Below are 24,003 nucleotides of genomic sequence, written 5' to 3' on the forward strand. Positions count from 1 at the left end.
CCCAAGGCAATATGCTCAATTAATATTTGACAAAGGTGGCAAGAGCATACAATGGAGTAAAGACAGCCTCTTTGATAAATGGTGTTGGGAAAATTGGATAGCTACATGCAAAAAAATAAAACTAGACCATCAACTTACACCATACACAAGAATAAACTCAAAATGGATAAAAGACTTAAATGTGTCCTGTGAATCCATAAAAGTCCTAGAAGAAAATGTAAGCAACAAAATTTCGGACATCATACGCAGCAGAATTTTCACTGATATATCACCTAAGGCAACAGAAACAAAGGAAAAAATGAACACATGGAACTACATCAAACTAAAAAGGTTCTGCACAGAAAAAACAAACAAAAACAACACAAAACATCAAAATGGAAAGGCAACCCACTGTATGGGAGACCATCACTGCCAATGATACATCAGATAAGTGGTTAATTTCCAAAATATAGAGTACTCATACAACTCAACAAAAGGAAGACAAAGAACCCAATTAAAAAATGGGCAGAGGAGCTAAATATACACCTCTCCAAACAGGACATACAAATGGCTAAGAGACATATGAAGAAGTGCTCACTATCACTAATCATCAGAGAGATGCAAATTAAAACAACAATGAGGTATCACCTCACACCTGTCAGAATGGCCGCCATCAACAAATCATCAAACAAGAAGTGTTGGCAAGGGTGTGGAGAAAAGGGGACTCTAGTACACTGCTGGTGGCAATGCAGACTGGTGCAGCCACTGTGGAAAACAATATGGTGTTACCGCAAAAAATTAAAAATTGAATTGCCATTTGACCCAGTGATCCCACTTCTAGGAATATACCCTAAGAAGCCTGAAACGCCAATCAGAAAGAGTATATATACCCCCATTTTTATAGCAGCACTATTTATATTAGCTAAGATCTGGAAACAGCCCAAGTGTCCATCAGTAGATGAATGGATAAAAAAGCTGTGGTACATATACACAATGGAGTACTACGCAGCTGTAAGAAAGATCTCTTATCCTTTGAGACGACATGGAGGGACCTGGAAAGTATTATCCTAAGTAAGACAAGCCAAGCAGGAAAAGATAAATATCACATGATCTCACCTATTTGTAGAATATAATGAACATAACAGTCTGAGGAATAGGGTAGACCTAAAGACGTGGAAGTAGGATACAGACTGACAACCTTCAGAGGAGGGGGTGGTGGGTGGAGGGAAGAGATAAACCACAGAACTTATATGCACGTTCGAATAACCAATGGACATGGACAACAAAGCCGGGGACGGGGTTGGGGGGTGGGGAGGAGGGTGTCAATGGGGAAGAAAAGGAGAAACATCTGTAACAAAAGTAAAATAAAAAATAAAAATAAAAAAAGAAGTAGTGAATGGAACACTGGGTTTGACGTCTGCAAATGGGACTCAAAGTTGACTGTGCAAGTGGCCAGATAAGGGGCTCCAGGCAATGGCTGAACTTCTCTGAGCTGTTTCCAGGTATCTAAAACAGGAGTGGTAACTTCATATGCTTCATGTAAAACCAAAGAGATAATGGATGACACAGTGAAACACTGCCCAACCAAATAGGGCCATTTCTTTCCTTTGCTGGGGTACAAGGTAAGAGGGGAGGGGATGATGTGAGCTGCTGGCTTTGGGGAGACAGCTGTTGAGGCCCATGTGGAAGTGCTCACATCAGCTGTGGCTGACTATGAAACCAGGGGGCACCCAACAGTGTGCCTGTGTGGGAGGACAAATATATGGACCAGATCTCCCATTGTTAACCTCATCACAAACCCTCTCTCTTTCAAGGAACTGTTTACCCCTATTATTTAAGAACACAGCCCTGGCCGGTTTGGCTCAGCAGTTAGAGCATCGGCCTGCGGTCCGGAGAGACCCGGGTTCGGTTCCCGCTAAGGGCATGTACCTCGGTTGCAGTTTGTCCCCGGCCCTGGTTGGTTGTGCGGGTGGCGACCACTCGATATGTCCCTTTCACATCGATGTTTCTCTCTCTCTCTGTTCCTCTCTCTCCCTCCCACTCTATCTGAACAAAGAATGGAAAAATGTCCTCGAGTGAGGATGATTAAAAAAAAAAAAAAGAACACAATTACATTTAACTAATGGAACTTCTAGGGGCTTATCGGGTACTAGGTTTTTTTTAAAAGCTGACTCCTGCAACCTACCAGGAAAACCTTGGTGATGTGAAATAATAAATAAATGAAAGATATGAATGAAAAAAAGAAAGGCAAATAGATTAAATAAAATGAGATAAGTCAAATCAATGAAAAGAGGTCTCAAACTAGAGGGCTAAGGCCATCTTCAATCTATAAGGGACCACTCACACAGTGCTGTGTAAAAATGCAACAAAAATACTGCTAACAACTAAAAATCCAGAAACTTCTCTTAAAGAGCCAAATGTCCAGCCTCTCATGAGTAACCAGAAGTCCTGGCCACCTGGCCCTGCGTTCCCACATGGCAACAGATAAGTTGCCAATAGATGCCCCTCTTGACGGGGGGAGGTGTGATCTCCAACTTGCCTCCCCCTTTCACCCCATTCTCTCACACAGGCAGGCATCACTCATGCAGGTGGCCTCCCAGCCCCTTTAGGATTCTGCAGTTGTTATCCACGAGCAGGGAGTAAGTAGATCTGGAACCTCAGCGAGCTATCACCAGGCTCTCTGTCAACCACCACGTTCCAGTTGGCTACTTAATGGCTCCATCCAGAGAATAATGGGAACTAAAACTAGGAAATGTAAGTTGAGGGCCTACTGTGGAAGTCTCATTATGCCTGGACAAGATGTTTGTACTTAATGTCTTGGGCAGAAGGGAAAGAGAAAATGTTTATTAACAAGAATTGACAACTGATTGAGCCACCCAATGGTCATGTCTCACTCCAACCCCTTCCTCCTTAACAGAACTCTGATGTTGTTCAGTTATCCATCATGCAGGTTCCTGTGTCTACATGCAATGTCTGGAGTTGTGCAACCATTTTGTGACAATGAGGAACTTTAACCAAGGGAGAACATGCTGAGTATGGCAAAAAGATGGCAGGAATACAAATCTCAGGTGACGCTGCTGAGCCACTGAATTAATTAATCCCACAATTGCTCTTCTGCTAGGGTTTTTGTTATATGAGATAATAAATCTCCAACTGATTTAAATGAATTGTGTCTTCTATTACTTGCAGCTCAAAGGAGCCAAAATTATAAATGGGTTTTAAGGGAAAATAATTACCTCCCCCCAACACACACCCAGACCCTGACAGGTAAGACTCCAAGAAATGCCTTTAAACAGACCTCATGCCCTCAGTGATCCAGAAGACTCATGACCCACTAGTTGCCCTGAACAATTTCCCAGTTCCGTAGAAACACACAGAAGGTTCCAGCAGTCAGCTTAAGTTTACCACTTAATCACACAAGTCTAGCTGGTATCAAACTCTTACAGGAGTTGATCTCAGAGAACAGGGAGAAAAATGAAAAGGAAATAAAACTGAACAGTTGCCTGCAGAGAACACCAGCTGTGTGTGATTGATTTCCATGTAATCTCCATTTATCTCCCTAGAATTTCTTCTCCAGATCTCCGGCACAGGGTCACAGAGAGGCGTGATGCTGATCATGCATGCCTGGAGTGTGGTCAGGTAAACAACATTCCCTTGTATGTCCCTGAAAGCCAAGGAGGCCAACACAGGTGAACTGGGGGACAGCAAGACAGAGATGTGTTTCCCCTCCTCACCCCATGGCAATACTCAAGCTATAGGCTTCTGCAACCAAGGTGAGAGGTTAGGCTATTAGAAGTTGCATTTCTCAAGCTGAGTTCCTGAGCTCTGGGGAGTTTGTGTCTGTCCTGGGTGTCTTCAATACATCAACTGCTCAGGGCAAGAGCTGGTATATAGGGTTCTTCCACAGACCTACCCATCCTGAAAACCAGACAGGGAAACAAGTTATTTGGGGGAAGGGTCTGGACTTGGGGTCACTGGTGATGGGGAAAGGATAAAAATAAAAAAGAACAGAAGAGGATGGAGAGGCAGGGTGACTGTACCTTGTTATCATTTCAAAGTGCCACACCTTTCGTTTGCTGAACGCTTTATGGACTGCATGCTCTCTGGTGTTAATGACTGAGTAAATTTGCCCAGTGTGTCCCTGCCGCAGAAATGGAGCCCTGAACTCAACGGGAACAGAGAGCGTGCCGGGGGCAGTGGTGCTTAAAGCACAGTTCTCAGTCCAACAGCATCGTTTCCCAGAAACTGGGAAGAAGTACAAATTCTTAGACCCCGCCCCAGGCCAACTCCAAAGCTGGGTTCCGGAAATCTGTGTTTGAAAAAGTCTTCCAGTTGATTTTCCTGCACAGGAAGCCTAGACAGCAACCTCGCTGTGCAGGGGAAAAGGGCGGCCCAGGGACTTCAGGGGACGTACTCAGGATCAGGTGGCTGGAGAGTAGCGGAGGCTAAACTGGAATCGGGCCTGACTCCCAGCCTAGTGCCTTTCCCATTGCATCAGAAAAGGAAGCAGAGCTGCTGCAGACTATTTCAAAACCATTCGTAACCATCTGTGATATTTCTGTATACCTCCCAGCACTGGATCTAGAACCCTGAACCCAAAACACCTGCACTCCTGATATGAGACAATAAGACCAGGGCACACTCCCCTTCTGACTCCTCTATGTGGCTGGCATTAGAGGAGAGTGCTCACATCCACCCCGTGACTGAAGCCAGAAGCCCCAGCACTATGGAGCAGCAGAGCAGCCTAAAGCAAAGCTTAGAAGCCTCAGCTCAACCCCAGCTTCCTGCCTAGCTCCGTGTCACCGTGGGCCAGCTTTAACCTTTCTGTGTGCTCCTAAGCTGAAACTTAAAGGCAGCAGGTTTACAGAGATAGCACCTGTTGTGAAACTGAAATGAGGTGACCAGGTGCTCAGCACTGTGCCTGGCATACAGCCGAGTGCTCTCTAGTGTCAACATCACCTTTCCTCTCTCCTCCCCACATCCAACTGGTGACCAAGTTGTGTGGACTGTGCTTCTTGGACTGTTCCCACACCTGGCCTCTTACCCTTGTCTTTGCAGATTCACCCCCATCACCAAAGCGGTGGTTCTGGTTCTCCCCTCATCCCCCTGCACCGGCACAAGTCTTCACAGAGGTCTGGCCTCCAGTCTGCTCTCCAGGCTTACAGCCCATGGAGCTTTCTTAAGTGCACAAATGAGATGCTCATTCTGCTGTGTGAGCTTCCTGAATGCCAGCAGTGGCTCCCCATGGTCTTCATTGTCGAGTGCCAGCTCCTGGCACTGGTGGTCGGCACCCCATCTTTATTGCATACCTGGATGTCCCTTCACCTGACTCCCTGCTCTACACCTAATAACTTTTGGAGCCACTAAAACTCTGGCCGTTGCCCTGTGTCAGGAATTCCCGACCCCATCCACCTGGCAAATCCACATTCATTTCCCAGACGCAGCCCGGAGTTGGCGCCTCCTTGTCCGCAGATAGAAGTGACTGCCCCTGCTTCTCCTGGCACCCATTCCTCTTGCCTGGGCCCACATGCTCCACGTCTGCCGCCCTTTCTGTCTGCTGGATCGCCACCCGCGCTGGCACAGAGAAGGCATTCTGAACTTCTTTACTAAACAGATGAACACAGAACTGCCCCATCCCAGCGCTGCCCCAGGCTCACAGAACAAACCTGCCCCGGCGCTCTCCAGGAAAGCCTGTTGGGGTTGGAATCTCATCTTCTCTTGAAGCAGGTTGGAATGATTCTCATAAAAGTGTGGCTGTGACAATGCAGGGAGTAAAGCAGGCCATATGACTGATCTCTAACGATGCAACCCATCCATCACCAGGCGGTCATTCAGCTCCCGGGCTGGGCAAAGCCCCCAGTTTGGGAGAAAATGAGTCTTCTCATCTCCGACTGCTGTGAAATATGGCCATGAAAACTAAGAGCCTGCTGTCGGCCCCAGCACTGCGCTGGAGATTTGGCTTCTAGTTCCTGGCGCTGCCACGTACTCTCAGAGTGACCTGGGCCTTCCCGCTTGGGCCTCTGATCTGCTTCTGTAAAACGAGAGCTATGAACTAGAAGTTCTCTGGGTACCCTGTAGAGCTCAGAGCTCGAACATTTCAGAAATCTACATGCCACTTATAAAAAGAGAACAGGGATGATTCTCTTCCTTTTACCCCCACTCCCTCTGAGTACTTCGTGGTGCACATCGGAGGCAGATGAGAAGTGAGTTGAACAAATGACGTGACTCTTCTTGTTTTTACCCAAGTGCTCCTAGAGCTAGGACTGTTTAACCGAAGGAGGCAATACGGCACGGTGGTTAATAACGCACGGATCAGAATCAGCCTGGGCTCGGCTACTGGTTCTTTCATTTAGTCGCTGTGTGACCTTGAGGAAACTGTTTAATCACTCTGTGTGTTTTCTCATCTGTAAACTAGATGACCTTCTGGGGTCATCATGAGGATTAAAATACTACAGTTACTTCCTTCAGTGGTGACTGCCACAGAATGAGCACTCAACAAAAATTATTAAACATAATTATAAAACACAGACTCTAGGAAACACAACAGTGTTTTCGGGAGAAGAGTATTGCTGTGCAAAGGCATTTCAACTGGGCACTTACCCATTCAAGGGAGCTCCAACCTCATGACCCAACTGTCTCCCTAAGGCCCCACCTCCAAACACCATGACACTGGCTCTGTTTCTGTGTGAGGACACAACGAGAAGTCGGCAGTCTGCGGCATGGAAGAGGGTCCTCACCAGAACCCGACCACGCTGGCCCGGATCTCGGCTTCCAGCTTCCAATACTGTGCGCGATCAATTTCTGTTGTTTGTCAGCACCCAGACGGTGGTACTCTGTTACAGCAGCCAGAACTAAGACACATCACAACAGTAACAAATGTGAACGGACAGGTACGAAAATGTAACTGTGGTTATCTCTGGAGCCACAATCACTGGGAATTATCTTTTTGTGTTTGTGCTTATCTGTATTTTGTAAGCTTTCTACTTCAGCCTCACTCTGCCCCCAAAGTCTCTCCGCATGCCAGGGACTCTGGGCGGGCTAATCCGGCAGCTCTGCTCCCCGGCTGGGGCCCAGCATTCCAAGGAATTGCCAAACACCAAACTCCTACTCCTCGGGAAATGGGCAGGGGTGGGAGGTGGGAGTGGGATTGGGAGGGGGCTCTCTAGAGGGGCCTCATTCACTGGCAAGGGCACATTATTTCCACGGGCATTTCTGGAAAGAATCTCAGTGAAAAGCGAGAATGACAGGGGTCTGAAATAGAACATCCATCAGGCTGAACTCCTTGGGGCTCAGAATATTGCACTGGCAAGGAGCCCCCTCAGAGTAACACGTCCAGTCATTTACTGAGCATTTAAGCTCCGCTTTGCTCTGGAGAGCTGCACTAAATGCATTCTGAGCATTATTTTCTTTGATCTCCAGAGCCTGGTTCCAAGGCAGGTATTTTTCTCCCACATTAAGGATGACACGTGAGGTTCTGCCACATGGTGCCCTGCTCACACGAGCAGGACTCAACCTCAGGGCTAACTCCGCTCCGCACCATGGGGAAACAGCATCTTCTTGCTGATTTTGTAGACCTCAGGGTACCCGGCCTTGGAGTTCCCTCTCCTCATCCAAGGGGCTGGGATCCAAAACAGTGTCAAGCTGAGCCTCATTGAGTACTCTGCCTGTGACTAGGGTTGCACTAACATTTCCACGCTAAATGCTGCCATTTATTGGACCCGACATATGCCAAGTGTTCTATGTATTCTCTCTTCTAATCCTTATGATGACCCTGCGAGATATTCCTTACTGCTTACAGGCAAGAAAATGGGGGCTGAGAGAAGTTAGCAGACTTGCCCAAGGTCCCCTGGAACCAGGAATTGCCTGTAGCCTCCAGTATCTTTGGTTGTTATTTGAGAGCTATTTTGCGTCTGTGAGTCATCCCATTAGCCTGCGGGCCCATAAGGACAGAGATGGCATCCTGTTCAGGATTGTGTCCCTCAATGACTGAGTCCTGAAACTGACATATGGTAAGTGTAAGCTTGCATATGCACCTGTACGTGCACACACACACACACACACACACACACAGGCAATACTCTAAGGGAAGCAGTCAAGGGAACTCAGAAGGGAGCCTCTGGATGCAGACAGAGCCCTGCCACGTCCTCAGTGTCTGTCCTGTAGGCAATGCAGTCTTCTCTAAGCTCCAGCTTCTTCCCCCGTTATGTGGGGATTCCTACAAACTCACCTCCTAGAGAGCGTGAGAAGTGAGTAAGAGCCAGGGATAGCAATCTCTGAGCGGAAGGCCTGGCACATAAGAATTGCTTAAGAAAGGATAGACATCTATTACTACAAGGCCAGAAACAGAAGTCCCCAATTAATGGGATACCTAGAACTCAAGGTCCTTGGGGATAAGATTGGAATGTTTACATCTGTGACTCCAGCACTAGGCAATAAATGGTGTTCAACAAACAGCTGACGATGGAGGCGACCTTTCCTGCCCAGAATGGTGACCCTGAGCTGTGCAGCAGAGGGCTCCTGAGCTAGCGTCACCTTGAAAATGGGCACGAAGGCAGTACCTACCCTGCAGAAATGAGGCAGAAATAAAACACCTTGGAGACTGATGAGAGGAGGGAGGTTGTGATGATAGAGGGGAAGAGAGAGCAGCGAGGCTGGGAAGGCCCTGAATGGTGGGCCAAAGGCGGGCATTAAGAGGGAGGGCTTTGGAGCCATACAGCTAAGGGTTCAAATCCCAGCTCTGACATCTACCCCGAGATGCCATCTCACCGAGCCTCAGCTGCCTCATCTCACCAGGAGGAAAACAACAGAGCCTCCCCCAGGAAGCCGCTGAGAATCAAATGCAAGGTATGCTGAGCACACACTGTTTTCTGAAGGTGGAAGCCAACCTCTTCAGACAGTAACAGAGCCAGAAAGGCATTCTGCTTAATGCAACTAAAATAAAAACAGGAGTCGAAAACTGTTTCCTGAGGATGACTATTTATGAGGCCAATTTCAGTTTCCGAGGGCTAACGAGCCCCCCACTGCAGCCTCTGTGCAGCTCCGAGTCCAGAGCGCAGGGACGCAGCCTCCCTTGAGTTCTTGGAAGCACCACAGCCACTCGTGGTGCTCAATCAGCGTTTAATAATCACGGCGACATCCCCAATAATGATGCGGACAAAGTGTGGGGGTGGGGGGGGTGGAGAAGATGCAGGTGGGCAGGAATGACACTTAAGCTATTTTGTTTCCTCAAGACCAACTTCTGCCTGAAATAGATTAATTCAATCTGCATATTAATGTGGGTTACTAATGACTGAAAAAAATGCTTTCAACATGGAAAGTGCTTTGCAAATGTTTAAAAAAATAATAACATCCAGGAGTCACAGGGTAAGTGTGGAAAGGAAATAAGCTAGCCTTGTTGTGTTTTTTTTTAAACATTAAAATTTTTATGGTTGAAAGAAATGAAGGGCATTTGGAAAATTCACTTAAAGCACAAAAACATAAAAGAGGAGAGCCTAGTGTGAGGGGCCTTCCTCTGTCATTGCATTTTCCACAGGCCACGGCTCTGGCCCACCTAGGTCCGTACGCCTGGTCCTCAGCACTGCCAGGCACGTCGGGAGTCGTCAATAAAGTGTGATGAAAAAAATAAACGACATAGTGACTTTTCTCCAGAGAGTGCAGAGTGAAAAATAAACGACATAGTGACTTTCCTCCAGAGAGTGCAGAGTGAAAAGGGGGAAAAAAGGAGTAACTTCTCAGTAGAAAAATCTGACAGATGCTAGCTCAGCCAGCTAATCAAGGTCAACATCAACAGTGGTAAGTCATGTTAACAGTGTGTACCCTTGATATCATGTGATGAAAATGGCACTTCAGGTCTGTGGTCTTCTCCCAAATGTATAACCTCTGTCTAAACATCAGGAAAACATCAAGAGATTCTACCAAATACCCAACCAGGACTCCTCAAAACTGTCAAGGGCACCAGAAACAAGGAAAGTCTCAGAAACTGTTCCCAAGAGGCCTAGGAAGACATGGCGAGGTAATGTAAGTGGTGTCCTGGAGGGGTTTCACAGAGGGAGAAATGGGTCTAGGAAGAGAAGAGCCCCGTCCAAGGTCTCGCAGGGTCTCCTAGTGGATAGACTCCCGAGCAAGCTGATGCTACTCCTTTTCATACATAGTATCTTGCGACTTGGATACAGTTTCCCCCCCTCCTCTGAAAACCCTCAACTTCGGTTGGCCAAAAAATCCTGTATAATTTGGCAGCCACGAACCTCACGGGAATCAAGAGATTCAGTGGGCTGGGAGAATGTCCTCAGAGCTGACCAAGACCAAATCCTCCACTGAGGAGAGGAAAAACTGAGGCACAAAGTAGAAGACGGTGCCATGCCTAATGCCAGTTTAGGAGGTTGGTGCCACACTTAATTCACGCTTCTTCACTTGCAATATCCCAAACTCTCTCGCCACCTGGGACACACAGAACCGGTTTAGGACCGCGGCAGAATTCCTACCAAATCCTAGCTCTGTCGCTGCCAACCTTGTGGCTGTAAAGGGCGCCCGTGTGGAAAACAGTCTGGTATTTAGCGACACACCTTTCGCTCCAGCCCCAAGGCCACTGCCAAGCAGAAAGCACAGGCCTGCAGGCTGAGGCCTGAGACACCAAGACAGTTGGGGTGCAAGGAAAGGGCACATCTCAGCCTGGAGGGGGCCACACACTTCCCTGTGTGGCCCCCTCCATCAGCCACCCTGGGGGATCTCATTTTCCAGCTCAGCGTAGGGCACGCTTTCTAAATGTGACCCTGCTTCTGTTATGAGAATCAAAGTGCTCTGACCGCAGAGATCATAAATACTCAAAAGCGACGGCTAATGGCAGTGGCAGTTTGCAAAATGCCAAATGGCAGCATGAAGTGGACACCGTAAATCACGGCCCGACTTCCATTCTCACTGAGGTGTTTTGTGGGTTTTCAGGGATGAGATCTGCATTCAGGTGGATTTACAGGGGCTCCCCGTGAATTCCAGTAGAGCTTTTAAAAAATACTTCTAAAGATGCTAAAAAGAAAACCACAAGGGCCTACAATTTCAATCCTAAAACCAGTTTATTAAAAACGTATAATGGCCAAAATATGGAAAGTGGCCCATTTGAAGATGGATACATTTAGTGTGAAAGTGCTAATAATTATAATGATGGTAATGATGACAGTGAAGCTGTGGGTCAGGACTCGGGCTAAGCATTTTACATGGATCATCTCAATGAATTCTTGCGATAGTGTCATGTAGTAGGTGCTACGACTGTCCTTGTTTTACATGAGATGATTCAGGTTCCCAGAGGTTAGGTCATTTGTTCTAGGTCACAAAGCTGGGGAGTGACCGACTGGAGCTGCACGGGAGGGGTCTAGCTTCAGAGCTCAGGATCTGGATGTCCCTGCTGGTTTCCCTCCCAGTCAATGAAAATCTAAGGTGGAGAACAGCAGGGGCTCCCCAAACCGCAGTAAAATGTCCTTGTGCACTCAGAGAGGTCTGGGGACCACGGGAGCACAGACCATGACCAAGACTGATGACAGACCTAGTGGGACTCAGTACAAGATGAAAACGCAGGGACACTTGTTCAAAAATTGTGGAAACCTCTCATTAGCACAATAAGCCAAAGGACAGACTTTTAGAAAATACAAAGGATCCCTATTATTATGAAATTCTGTACTTCTAAGGCCTGACTTGTTAGCCTCGGCTTCTTTATCCGTAAAATGAGGGTGATACGACCTTCTGGCTGTTAGACAACTTGGTGGTATCACACATGTGAAAAGTTCCTTGCAAATCCCAAGGCACTGTACAATTGTGTTATTAATAAAAATTAAAAAAAAAATAGCCCTGGCCAGTTTGGCTCAGCAGCTAGAGCGTCAGGCTGCAGACTAGGATCCCGGGTTCGGTTCCTGTGGGGGCATGTACCTCGGTTGCAGTTTGTCCTGGGCCCTGGTTGGGATCGTGTGGGTGGCAACCGGTCAATGCATCTCTCTCTCTCTCTTCCCCCCTCTCTCCCTCTCGCTGTGTCAAAAAAAAAAAAAAAAGCTAGATAAAATGTATCAAATTGAGGGTTAACATGCATTCTCTCATGCCCCCTTTACAGACGCAGAGGCAGAGGCCGAGGCAGATTAAATATATCAAGGTCACAAAACTAAAAGTCAGTGCCACAGCCACAGCGAGGGTCTGAAGGGCCATCGCTTCCTCCTGTCCTCACCCTACCCTCAGTCTCCAACACACACACACACAAACCAGGGTTCCAGAGAACACATTTGAGAACTCCTGGGGAATCATCAAAGGTCCCTTCCTAGTGCTGGAGCTCAAGTCAGTGTTCCCGTCTCCAGGTGGCAGGGAAAGACTTTGAAGAGCATGGCTTCAGGGGCCAGGGGCCCCACAGGTGCAGAGAGAGCCCTGTGTGGGGTGTCCCAGGCTCAGTGCTCACAGCAGCAGCTGTGGCTGGTGACCCAGGGGTGGAAACTGCAGGCTCACCAAGATCAATAGGCCCCTGTGTAACACTCATTGGATTTATCTGCAGCTGGTCAGGGACATTTTTGATGAGAGTGGAGGGAAAGCAGGCTTGTGCTGGGCTATGAAGGGACCGCAGTCCAGTGCCATGGCCAGCTGTCTAAGGAAATGGCTCCAGGTTCTGTGTCTTTCCACGAATTTCTGTCCTTTGGGAACTGTCCCAGTTTTTCACAAAATTCTATGCATTGGACTATTTCCCTCCAGCCCTGGTTCCTCTGTTTTCTGACTTTTGTAAAGCTGGTGAAGGGCAAGTTACAAAATCACAGACTCTCAGGGCTCAGAGGATCTCAGATGTTAAACGTCGTCTACTCCACCCCCTCCCACCCTTCCTCCCATCTGGCACTTAAGTATTCCTGCCAAAGGAGTCATCCAGCCTCTGTATGAATATCTCCAAGGATGGGGAACTCACTACCTTCTGAGGCAGCTAGTTCAATATGCTGCCTATTGTCAGAATAATATAGTGAGAGGTTAGGAGCACAGACCCTGACTAGGGCTGATGACAGACCTTGTGGGACTCAGTACAAAATGAAAACACAAGGACACTTGTTCAAAATCATTACAAATTTAAAGATGGCAACAGCAGAGCAACACACCAACTGCAGGGTCCCTCCAAGCTCGGGGCCTGTGTGCCTGCACCGCTCGTGGCCTGTGCGCCTGCGCCGCTCGTGGCCTGTGCGGCCCGACTCTGACGGCAGACCCCATGTGTCTGGATCCCACTTACTAACCAACCAATACCAGCCTCGTGTGTAAGAGGGAGGAATACACTCTGTTTCATTGGCTTGCTTCTGAGAATTAAATGAGTCGCTACGTGAAGTGCTCAGAACAGTGTCTGGCACGGAGTAAACACTATCACGTTTGGGCCCAAGTAGCACACTTTGGATAGAAAAGAAGTACACGCAGCAATCTCATGCCAGTGCTTTGGATATCCGCTGTCCGAGCCTCGTGAGCCTTCTCTTCACCTGGAGCAAAGTTGCTGCCTTCTGTCACCACCGCCAGCCGCTAAGGCCACAGGTAGGAGAGATCACAGCCACCATACCATCATGGGCATGTCCAGTTTGGTGGGATCTGCAGTTTATGTATCGGGGCATGGTGGGTAGGAGTAGGGGTGAGGAGAGGCTCTCTATGGAAAGGAATGTGGATGAAGGTAAGGAGTGCATGCAATGGATTTCATATGCTGCTAGATGTCTCAAATCCACTTTCCCAGCACAGGACCTGAGAAATGCATGCCTGTGGCCATCCCAACACCACCGGACAAGAGGGGAAGTCAGAATCGAGAGACAGCAGTCCTACCTGGGAGTGATTAAATCATCTCGTTTTTGCAAATTTTAAGAGAATACAGGGCCCCTCTCAGGGCCTTCGAAGAGAGGAGCTTGGAAGCTTCATGGCAAGTCTGACACTGGCCAGCACCCCAGTACATGATGTTTGATGACTGGATAAAACAGTAAATAGGAAAGTAACACAGCCCAAGAGTCTGGTCACGTTGCAAGTCCTGTTGAGACCAATCCTTGAATGTCACTTGAGTGTGTCTGCTTCTCTCCAAAGCCCCTGCCTGGGCCTCGTGGCCTCCAGAGAGCTGGCCCACCGGCACCCCTGCCCCTCTTGGCCAGTCTCTACAGAGCAGCTGCAGCGACCCTTGCAGAATGCAAACCTGACCATGTGAACCCTTCCCACTGCCACTGGGATGAAATCTAAACTCCTTCCCACAGAGCACATCTTCCTTCCGGGACACCCCCCGCCCCCATCCCAAATCTTACTGTTTGGCTCTTTAAGACCAAGCCCCAGTCGGATAAGCCACACCTCTGTAGGAGGCTCTGCCTAGAACCCTCCCGTCATCCTATCCTCCACCATCCTTTGGATGTTAGCTTACATAGCACTTCTCCCACGAAGCTTTCCCTGGACCCTTCAAATGAAAACAAATCTCTGTTTGGTACCTGCTATGTGCTCCCACTGCACCCCCTACTTGCTCCGTGAAAACACCTGTCACCTTGACATCACAGCTCCCAGTGCGGCTGTGCGTGCCACGGGGGCAGCCCTGACGGCCCTGCCTCCCCCGGGCGAGCACAACATCAGAAGCAACACCGTGTATTGTTGCATGACTAAGTGTTTCAGGATGCCAAGGCCGAGGCTGGGGTACGAGCACTGGGGTGGCACTTGGAAGAGCCACAGACTCATCCCAGCACCGCCGCTAACCCACTGGGCAATCCAGGACGAGGCCTCAACCCCGTGCAGCCACGCGGTTCTCGGGGACCAGAGCCTCGGTCCGCTGGCGCCGCTGCAGAGAGCTCACCTCCCTGGCAGGCAGCACAGCGAGGCCATCTCCTTGCGGCTGCGTCTCCAGTGCACAGACATCTGGCAGGAACAGCCTGACTTCGGAGCCTTTCATTTATTATTCATTTATTTCCTTGTAATACTATTGCTGCTGCACGTGAAGGACATGGCCCTGGAACAGGCTTCCCACCTGCGAGCTAACACTGATTGAACCCACGCGGCAAATCTTGTCTGACAGTATCCAATTATCGACAGCCAAACAAGCCCAGGATGCACAGAGCCAGCCTGGAGTCAAGACATCCTCCTTCCCGTTAACAATGCTCTTTACACTCTCCGAGCATTTCCACATTTATCATTTCCTTAAAAAAAATCTGATTTTCTTAACAGTCCTCTGAGGGATGGAGTTCAGGGTTTATTATCTTCATTTTACAGATGAGGAAACTGAGGCTCAAAAAGGCTGAGTAACTTGTCCAAGGTCAGTGAGCTCATAAGTGGCAGAGCTAATGAGATGGGGAGAGACAGAAAGACACACAGACACACACACAGACACACACACAGACACACACACACACACGACTGACTCCTCAGCCCACAACTCTATCCACAGTATTCTCGCTTCTACATTTTAAAGTTATTTTTAAGAATGATTTTAATATCTAGATATATCTGCAAATTAACTTTTGTTCCCCAAGACAAAAAAGCTTGAAAAATAGGAAGAAAAGCATGAAAAGAAGTTGAAGCTACTTCAGACCTTTTGAAATTAACCACATGTTTGGCATAAACCATAGTCCTTTTAAGCCACACTGCACTAATCCCAGCAAGCCAGCTTCTGTGGCCTCAGGGCTGTGCACCTGCTGTTCCTTCTGCCTGGACACTCTTCTCCTGGCTTCTTCCCAACCTCAGATCACAGCTTGACCACCGTTTCTTCACTTCCTCTAACCCCTCTTACAGCAGCCTGTGTATTTCATTACAGCACCCATCATCACTGTCTTATTCATGTGTTTGTTTGCTTGCTTGTCTGCTTCTTTCACCAGAATGTAAGCTTTCAGAAGGCAGGGTCCGGTTTCCACACCAGGCTACCCCATCTCCACAGAACCAGGCCTTGCCCATAGTGGCCACTTACTAGTAAGTGCACTGAATAAGAAAATAAATCCTATTTGCATTTGACCATTGTCCAAGCCCACAGTATTCATTTATAATAACCAAATTATGCACAGTAGTCAAATAACCTTACAATAATCAAATAAAAGTAGAAGGACAGATAACAGTCTTCTATTTTTATTAAGGATAAAATTAATAAAGACAAATTAAGTGGCTTGCCTGAAGCTACATAGCAGTGAGAGATGGGGCTGGACCTTGAACCCATCCGTGACTTGGCTTTCTAATACTGTCGAGTTTTATAAAAATCTGCTTAAAATATTTTTCCTTCCGTTTCTTCCCACTGCCTTAAAGGTTCTCACAGGCCACTGTGTGTTTGCTGAGCCCTCCGGCTCTCCCTCTCAACCGGCCAAGCCTGCAGCGGTTCTTTGAGCTGCCGTACTGCAAGGGAATATGAATTAGCAGGCTCTCCAGGGTGAAGCTAATCTACACCCGATGTACCCAGAATCCTCCACACATACACTTTTTGTGCAGAAAAGTAGATGGCACAAAAAGCTGGGTTCTAAGACTCAGCAACGGCAAGCATGCAAGGTCAAAGGGCTTATCTGTCTCCCCGAAAGCTAACAGGTGTACAGGCAGAGACATGTCAGCAGCAAGGCTCCTACCAAACCCACGACCTAGAGACAAGCACATGGCCTTGAAAAGACGGCCCACCATGCTGCCCTGCGATGGCCTCATTCTTCCCAAGGAGCAGGCTTCGTTCTCATTCTAACATGCCCGTGGTAAAAAATAAACCCAAAAGTTAAATTAATCAAAACCCAAATTTTACCGCTAGTGAAAAGAAAAGGGGAAAGTCATCTCCACCCCCCCACCCTTAACACACACATTAGAAAAGCTGAGGTTATCAATTTTAATCTAATTTGGGAGATTCCCTGACTTCAGAATTCAATAAACTTGAAAAGAACCCCCTCCCCCCGCAGAAAAAAAAAAAATGTTAGTAAGAAACACAGTGCCATCAGCTTTGTGTTCTGCTCATAAGTACACTCACAGCAACCAAGAGACAGACAACCCACCGTCTGCTATAATTTCATAAAATAAAGAACATATACAAACATATTTCATAAACTAAAGGGTGTATTATATCAAGTGGGAAAGACATCCACTCGGGATCAGAAACTCAATGAGCTGTCTTCATTTTCTCTTTCATTTTACCTTGGACTGCAGACAATTTTAACAACTGGACCGAGTCTGTGGGCCAGGGACTGGGAATCACAGATCCAGCCCGTGCTTCTTTGTACAAATAAGGAAAAGACAACCCTAAGGTCCAAAGCTGGTGAGTGGCCCGAAGGAGCCACGAGGCCTGCTTTGCCTGGCGTGGGCCTGGAAGACAGGTGCATCAAAGAAATGCCAAATGAGCTCGACTTTCCTTTACTAACTAAAGGTTGCATCTTATCTTCCTGGGCTAAGCCAGACCCCCAGGGCTGGACTGGGTTCCAGAAAGAGTGGGAATTAACTTGGATTAAATTCAGAGTCATTAACTCTGGTTTAGCCCAGAAGCCGCCAGAAAGCAGTGCAGAGGAGGCACACGGGAGAAAAGGAGGCAGTGGTCACACACATGCCCACTACCTGGTGTTTTCTCAGAGGCACATTCAGGGCCCGGGGATCTAGGCGACCTCATGCAAGAAACAGTCGCAGGTCTGAGAAGCAGAGAACTTGAACCTAGCCTCTTCGCGCCTGGAAAACAACCTCGAAGACCACAGACCTGCACCTCAGCCAGCCAGACACACAGGCCTCAGGTGCAGATGTGGGAAAGTCTCACTGTGCACCAAGGGCAGGGTTGTGTCCTGTGTCAAAGGGCCTAAGAATTTTCTGTTTATGTCCAGTTAGGGCTCCAATAAGCAGGACCAGTAGTTGCTGCCCATGATCTCCACCCTCCCAAACAAATAAACTCCTTTAGGACAGGAATCAATGTATTATTCTAAACTTATAATTCCCTAAACTGTTTGATACAGTCTCGGGTACGGAGAAGCACTCAATAATTAACTGAACTAAAACGAGGGCTGAGACAGGTGTCTGGCCATCTCAGCACAAGGTGTCCATCTGGGGCTGTTTTGGGGCTACAAAGCTGTTTGTATACAGGAATGCAGCATTTAGCCCCTGGGTAGTTAATCAACAGCGAGGTTATACCCCAACATGGTCTACTCAAAGATGAGGAATTTAGCATTTGGATTTGGAAGTTCCCATCATGGAAACACTGCCTTTTCTGCACTGGACTGTGGGTTCTTGGAGGGTGAGACTCAGGTTTCGCTCACCTCTGCACGCTCCGGATATGCCCGGCACAGAGAACGACATTGTACGGGGGCTCCAGAAGGGGCTGTGGAACGAACCTGAGTTACGGCAAATTTCTGCTTCCTCAATGTAGTCTGACAAAACCCGTCACTGACGCATTCATTCTGTCTAGCAAACGCTCGTTACGTGCCAGGCACTGTGCTAGAAAACGGGGATGCTATGGGAGGTAAGACTGTCCTGGTCCCCAATCTCATGGAACTTACGTTCTTAGCAGTGGAGATGGATTGTATGCCCAATAGTCATACAAAGAATCCTGTTGCTTTACCTGTAATACATAATCTAAAGGGTAGATAGAGAACTGTGTAAGAATATACAATAAGCAACAGGCCCCAGATATGGCGGAGCGCAGGCATTTTAATCACACTGAAACAGAACCTCTGCTGTGCTGCAAAGATGATTCAGTCAAGGAAAGGATGGAAAGCGCAGGGATGCATTAGCTGGTTATAATACCACAGCGAACACATCACCAATACAGGAAAACTAAATTCCTTTCTCCCCTGGTTCTCTAGTGCTTACCAGAAAACATGGGAACAGAAACTGACATAAATGCAATTAACCCCACAGAAGAAACAAATTCTAACAACCCCACCATAAAGCCTGAAGCCCGACTTCTATTTCCATCAGTGTGGTGGACGGGATGCCTTGACCAAATCAGTAGCTGAAAACAACTAAAAAGGCAAAATAAAAAGCAACAGAAAAAAAAAAAAATCACACATTTTTTTAATGCATCAATAAGCTTTCAAAAGTAAAAAATAATCAGAGACCACAACCAAATGAAACTGGAGCCCAGAGAACTGACGCTGGCTTTTGTCCGTGGCGTTTACTGACCCAGGTTAACACAAGGGCAGACCTGCACGTCCTCTGAGCACACAGGACACGGGGGACAGAGCCAGAGCGCAGGCGGGAGTGGGACAGGAGTTCATACCACCACTCACATGAAGCTGGAACTCCCTACACCCTCCGTGTAACAAACTAGAAATAAACCTACCCCATCAGAGTCCTGGCTCGAATTTTGGCAAAGAGTAAACGAGATGGGAGGGGATCTCTCTTGAGAATTGGTTACCGCAAGCCAGCTCTCTGTACAGATTTATAGTCGTAATCAGAGTACCTGGGAGATCTGAAAAACTCCAGGCTGAGAATTTAGCGTAAAGTGATCCCACTAAGAATGTGGCAGAACAAACAGATCAAAGAAACAGGACAGAGGATACAAATATAGACCCACGCATATACAGGCAACTAATTTTTGACAAATGTGCAAAGGCAAGTAGGTAGAGAAACGACAGCCTACTCATCTAATGATATTAGAACACCTGGCCATTAACACACAGACAAGAACTTTGAGCCATACTTGACACTACACATAAAAATGAACTCAAAATGGGTCCTAGATCTAAATGTAAAACCTAAAATTATAAAACTTCTGGAAGGTAACATGAAAAAAAATTTTTGTGACTCTGGGTGAGGCAAAGATTTCTTAGCTATGACACCAAAAGCATGGTCCATAAAAGAAATAATTGATAAATCAACCCAAAATTTATTTTATTTTATTTTACTTTACTTTATTTTATTTTATAGAGAGAGGAAGGGAGAGAGTGATAGAAACATCGATGTGAGAGAGAAACATTGATCAGCTGCCTCCTGCACACCCCCGACTGGGGACCGAGCCTGCAACTGGGGCATGTGCCCTGACCAGGAATCGAACTGGGACCTCTCAGTCCATGGGACGCTGCTCAATCCACTAAGCCACACTGGCTGGGCAAACCAAAATTTAAAACAACTGCTTTTCAAAAGACACAGTTAAGAGAATAAAAAGACAAGCCACAGACTGGGAGTAAATACTGAAAGCATATGTCTATTAAAAGACTTGTATCCAGAATATAAAAAAACCCTCAAAATTCAATAATGTGAAACAACACAACCCAATTTTTAAAGAATGGGCAAAAGATCTGCACAGACACATCACACAGAAGATGCACTGTGCTGGCAGAGATGATTTAGTGAAAGGGAAAGATGGAAAGCCAGGGATTCATTAGTAGGTAAGTACATGAACAGATGCTCACCATCACTAATCACCAGACAAATACAAATTAGAATGGCTAAAATTAAAAATGTCGATTATACCAAGTGTTGATGAAGATCTAGAGAAGCTGAAACTCTCATCCACTGCTTCTGATAACATAAAATGGTACTGCTACCATTTTTATTTTTTATTTATTTATTTTTTTAATCCTCACCCGAGGATATTTTTCCACTTTTTTGTACAGATAGAGTGGGAGGGAGAGAGAGGGAGAGAAACATCGACGTGAAGGGACACATCGAGTGGCTGCCACCCGCACGACCAACCAGGGCCGGGGACAAACTGCAACCGAGGTACATGCCCTTAGCGGGAACCGAACCCGGGTCTCTCCGGACCGCAGGCCGACGCTCCAACCGCTGAGCCAAACCGGCCAGGGCGGTACCGCTACCATTTTTAAAATGTTACACATATACCTAACATATCTAGCCATTCCACTTCTTGGTATTTACCCAAGAGAAATAAAAACATATGTTCATACAAAGACTTGTACATGAATGTTCACAAAAACTTTGTACTAGCCCCCAAACTGGAGATAATCCAAATATCCATCAATAGGTAAGAGCAATCCATTCAAAAGAATACTATGGACCAGTAAAAAAGGAATGAAGTATTAATATCTGCTACAACAAGGATGAAACTCAAAAAATTCATAGTTAGCAAAAGAAACCAGATTTTAAAAAGAGCACATATTGTGTGATTCCATTTGTACAAAATTCTAGAAAATACAAACTAATCTATCTTGATAGAAAGCAGATCAGTGGGTGCCTGGGGAATGGAGGAGGATGGAAGGGACAGGAGGGAGAGGTCACAAATACAAAGGGACACAAGAAAATCTGGGTGGGGGGATGATGGATATGTTCATTATCTGATGTGGTGATGGTTTCACGGGTATATACACATCGAATCTACCGAAATTATATACTTTAAACGTGCAATTTATTGCACACCAATTATACCTCAATAAAGCTGTTTTTATAAATCTACAGCAAGTGAAACTGCAGAACATCAAAAACAGAGATAAAATCTTAAAAGTAGCCAGAGAAAAGACAGATTTAATTTAAAGAAATAATCATTATAGGAGCCCTGACTTCACAACAGCTCTAACAGAATCCAGAGGCAGTAGAATAACACATTGAACGTACTGAGGGTAAACAACTGTCAAACTAGAATTGTATACCCAGCAAGAACAGGAGCAAAACAAAGATATTCTCAAGCAAAACCTGAGAGTTCGCTATCAAGAGACGCCCAGTCAAAGAAGTTTTAAAGGCTATGCTTTAGGCAGAAAAAACGGGCTTCCATTTGGAAGGCCTGCATAAAAGAATGAGTGCAGTCTTATGGGAGTAAAAATGACGAAAATACGTGACAACCGCAGCATGTGGGTCAGGCGAGGGGGTGATCAAAGATACGGGGTTCACTAGGTTCCTAGTAAAATATTAATACTAGATTCGAGAATACCTGTTAAAATGTCTTGGTTATCTATTCAAAGTGTCGAAGCAGAGTAATGAGCTTAGTAGAAGAGGAGGAAAAAAGTAAAATGAGGGGGAAAAAAATCCACAAGGCGGCAAGAAAAAAGAGGAAAAGTAACATAAAAAGGTGAGACAAAAAGAAAAGCCAGAAGGCGGCAGAAATAATCCTCCGCTACAATGTGAACTTCTTGTGGGCGGAGGCTGTGTTATGTCCTGCGCTACCATGGTGTCTGGCACATATTAGATATGGATAAATATCAAATAAATAAATGTTTGGATGAAAGGATGGTATGATAAGAAATATATTTAGTCTTTGTTCTGGGTTCCTGGCATAAAGCTCCTAAAACCCTTGGACTATCCAGAGTGATAGGAGCATCTTTAGCCACTTCAAAGGACAAATCATAAGGAGCCCCTTTTGTGCATACTCAACTTTATGCTAATGAGGTGACTTAACGTGGGTCCTTCAGATAGCCTTAGGATGGGGCTGGTCACCAGAAAAGCCATCTACCAACCTCTAGGAATGGGACGGGGATGCTTCAGATTAAGGTCTACAAAAACTCTTGAATAAGAAGACTGGATGAACTTTTGGGTTGGTAAACAAGAGGGCAGGGTGGTGCACCCCAGTTCCATGGAGACCGAAGCTCCTGTGTTAGGGACCCTTCTGAACATTGCCCTGTGTGCCTCCTCATCTGGTTGTTCATTTGTAACCTTTACAATATTCTATATAATCAACTGGTGAAACATAAGTAAATGTTGCTCTGAGTTCTGTGAGCCACTCTAGCAAGTTGACGGAACCCGAGGAGGGGGTCATGGGAACCTCTGATTTATAGCTGGTCACTCAGAAGTACAGGTGACAACCTGAACTTATGACAGGCATCTGAAGTAGGGGCAGTCTTATAGGACTGAGCCCTTAACCTGTGGGATCTGACACTAATTCCAGGTAGGTAAGTGTCAGAACTGGGCTAAATCTGTGGGATACCCAGTGTTCGCTGAGAACCGAGAATTGCTTGGTGGTGTTGGAAAAAACACATTGGAATAATAAATGGATGGACTTGGTTAACTGAATAAGTGAATGTATGAATAATATAAAGCTTTATTGTGGCCAAAAGTTCCAGCCTTCTCCAGGCACCACTTCATTTATCAGAATCAGCCAACAAATAACAGGCAGGACGAACCGAGTTCCTCTCTTCTCCCTGGACGCTGCAAGCAATGGCGTATGCAAAATACAGATGGACAATGGAGGAGGAGGCAGCAGGGACTGACTGGTCAGATTAGTCCCAGATACAGAAAAGTTCATAGAATAAAAATTGTATATGGGAGGTAGCTCCTACTTTTGAATTAGATATCAGTCCTTTTCCTGCCATTCCTATGGCCCTCAAGAGGTGCAGTCAGGGCCACGAGACCTTTGACTGGCCTCCGCCCAGCCTCTACTTCCTTGTCCTTCTGGATCTCATCCCATCACGATACACGGCCCTTGTTATCTAACCGCACCCCTGCTCAAATGCTTCAAGGGATGCCTTCTGGAATCAAATGTGATCTTAGCCTGATTTTCAAGGCCCTTTGGGAGTTGATTTCAATCACCTTCTCACCATTCCCCCTGAAAAACATTGGGCTTTTAGTTGGTAGGTGCTATGACTGTTCTCACCCCTGCATCCTTGCCCATACTGTTCCCTTCAGTGGTCATTCCCCTCTGCCACCCTTGTTACTGAGGTTGTATACACCCTTCAAGGCCCGACTCAAATGTTGACTCAAATGGTGCTTTTGGGCACAGAGACAAAAATGAATTTTTCACTTCTTGTTCCATAACACTCTGTTTCTAACTCTCTCAGAATCCTCAATACATCCTTTCTTTATGATATACGTGGGAGGCAATTTAGCTCAAAGGTGAAGTACGTGGACTTTGGAGTCAAACAGACGTGGGATCGAATCCAGGTCTGCCATGTGCTAGTCGTATGAGCTGGGGAAGTTCCCTAACTTCGCTAAGCCTGTTTCTTCATCTGCAAGATGGGAAAATCTACCTCAGAAGGTTGTTCTGGAGATCCAATGAGGTCATGCCAATAAAGCACATAGCTTGTCCAGGCATTATGCTCAGAATGCATGCCTTCTGCCCCCTTTTCCTTGGATGTGAGCCCTCTGAGAGCACTGTCCATGTCTGATGATGCTTCCTTTCCTTCGATCTCTTCTAGTGCCTGGCGTGTTGCTCCACGCGGTGTTTCTTCTCAAAATATACGGAAGAGTCTCCAAGTCAAGAGCTCA

At 46.7% G+C, this 24,003-nt stretch overlaps 1 protein-coding gene across 1 annotated transcript in view; it reads right to left on the reverse strand.

The window, feature by feature from the left end:
- The window catches only part of GALNT10 (polypeptide N-acetylgalactosaminyltransferase 10), a 194,576-nt gene that overhangs the window by 143,612 nt on the left and 26,961 nt on the right, over positions 1–24,003 (reverse strand). The gene's annotated exons all lie outside the window — the stretch shown is intronic.

Source organism: Molossus molossus, unplaced genomic scaffold (genome assembly GCF_014108415.1).
Source record: "Molossus molossus isolate mMolMol1 unplaced genomic scaffold, mMolMol1.p scaffold_m16_p_4, whole genome shotgun sequence".
Taxonomy (NCBI): domain Eukaryota; kingdom Metazoa; phylum Chordata; class Mammalia; order Chiroptera; family Molossidae; genus Molossus; species Molossus molossus.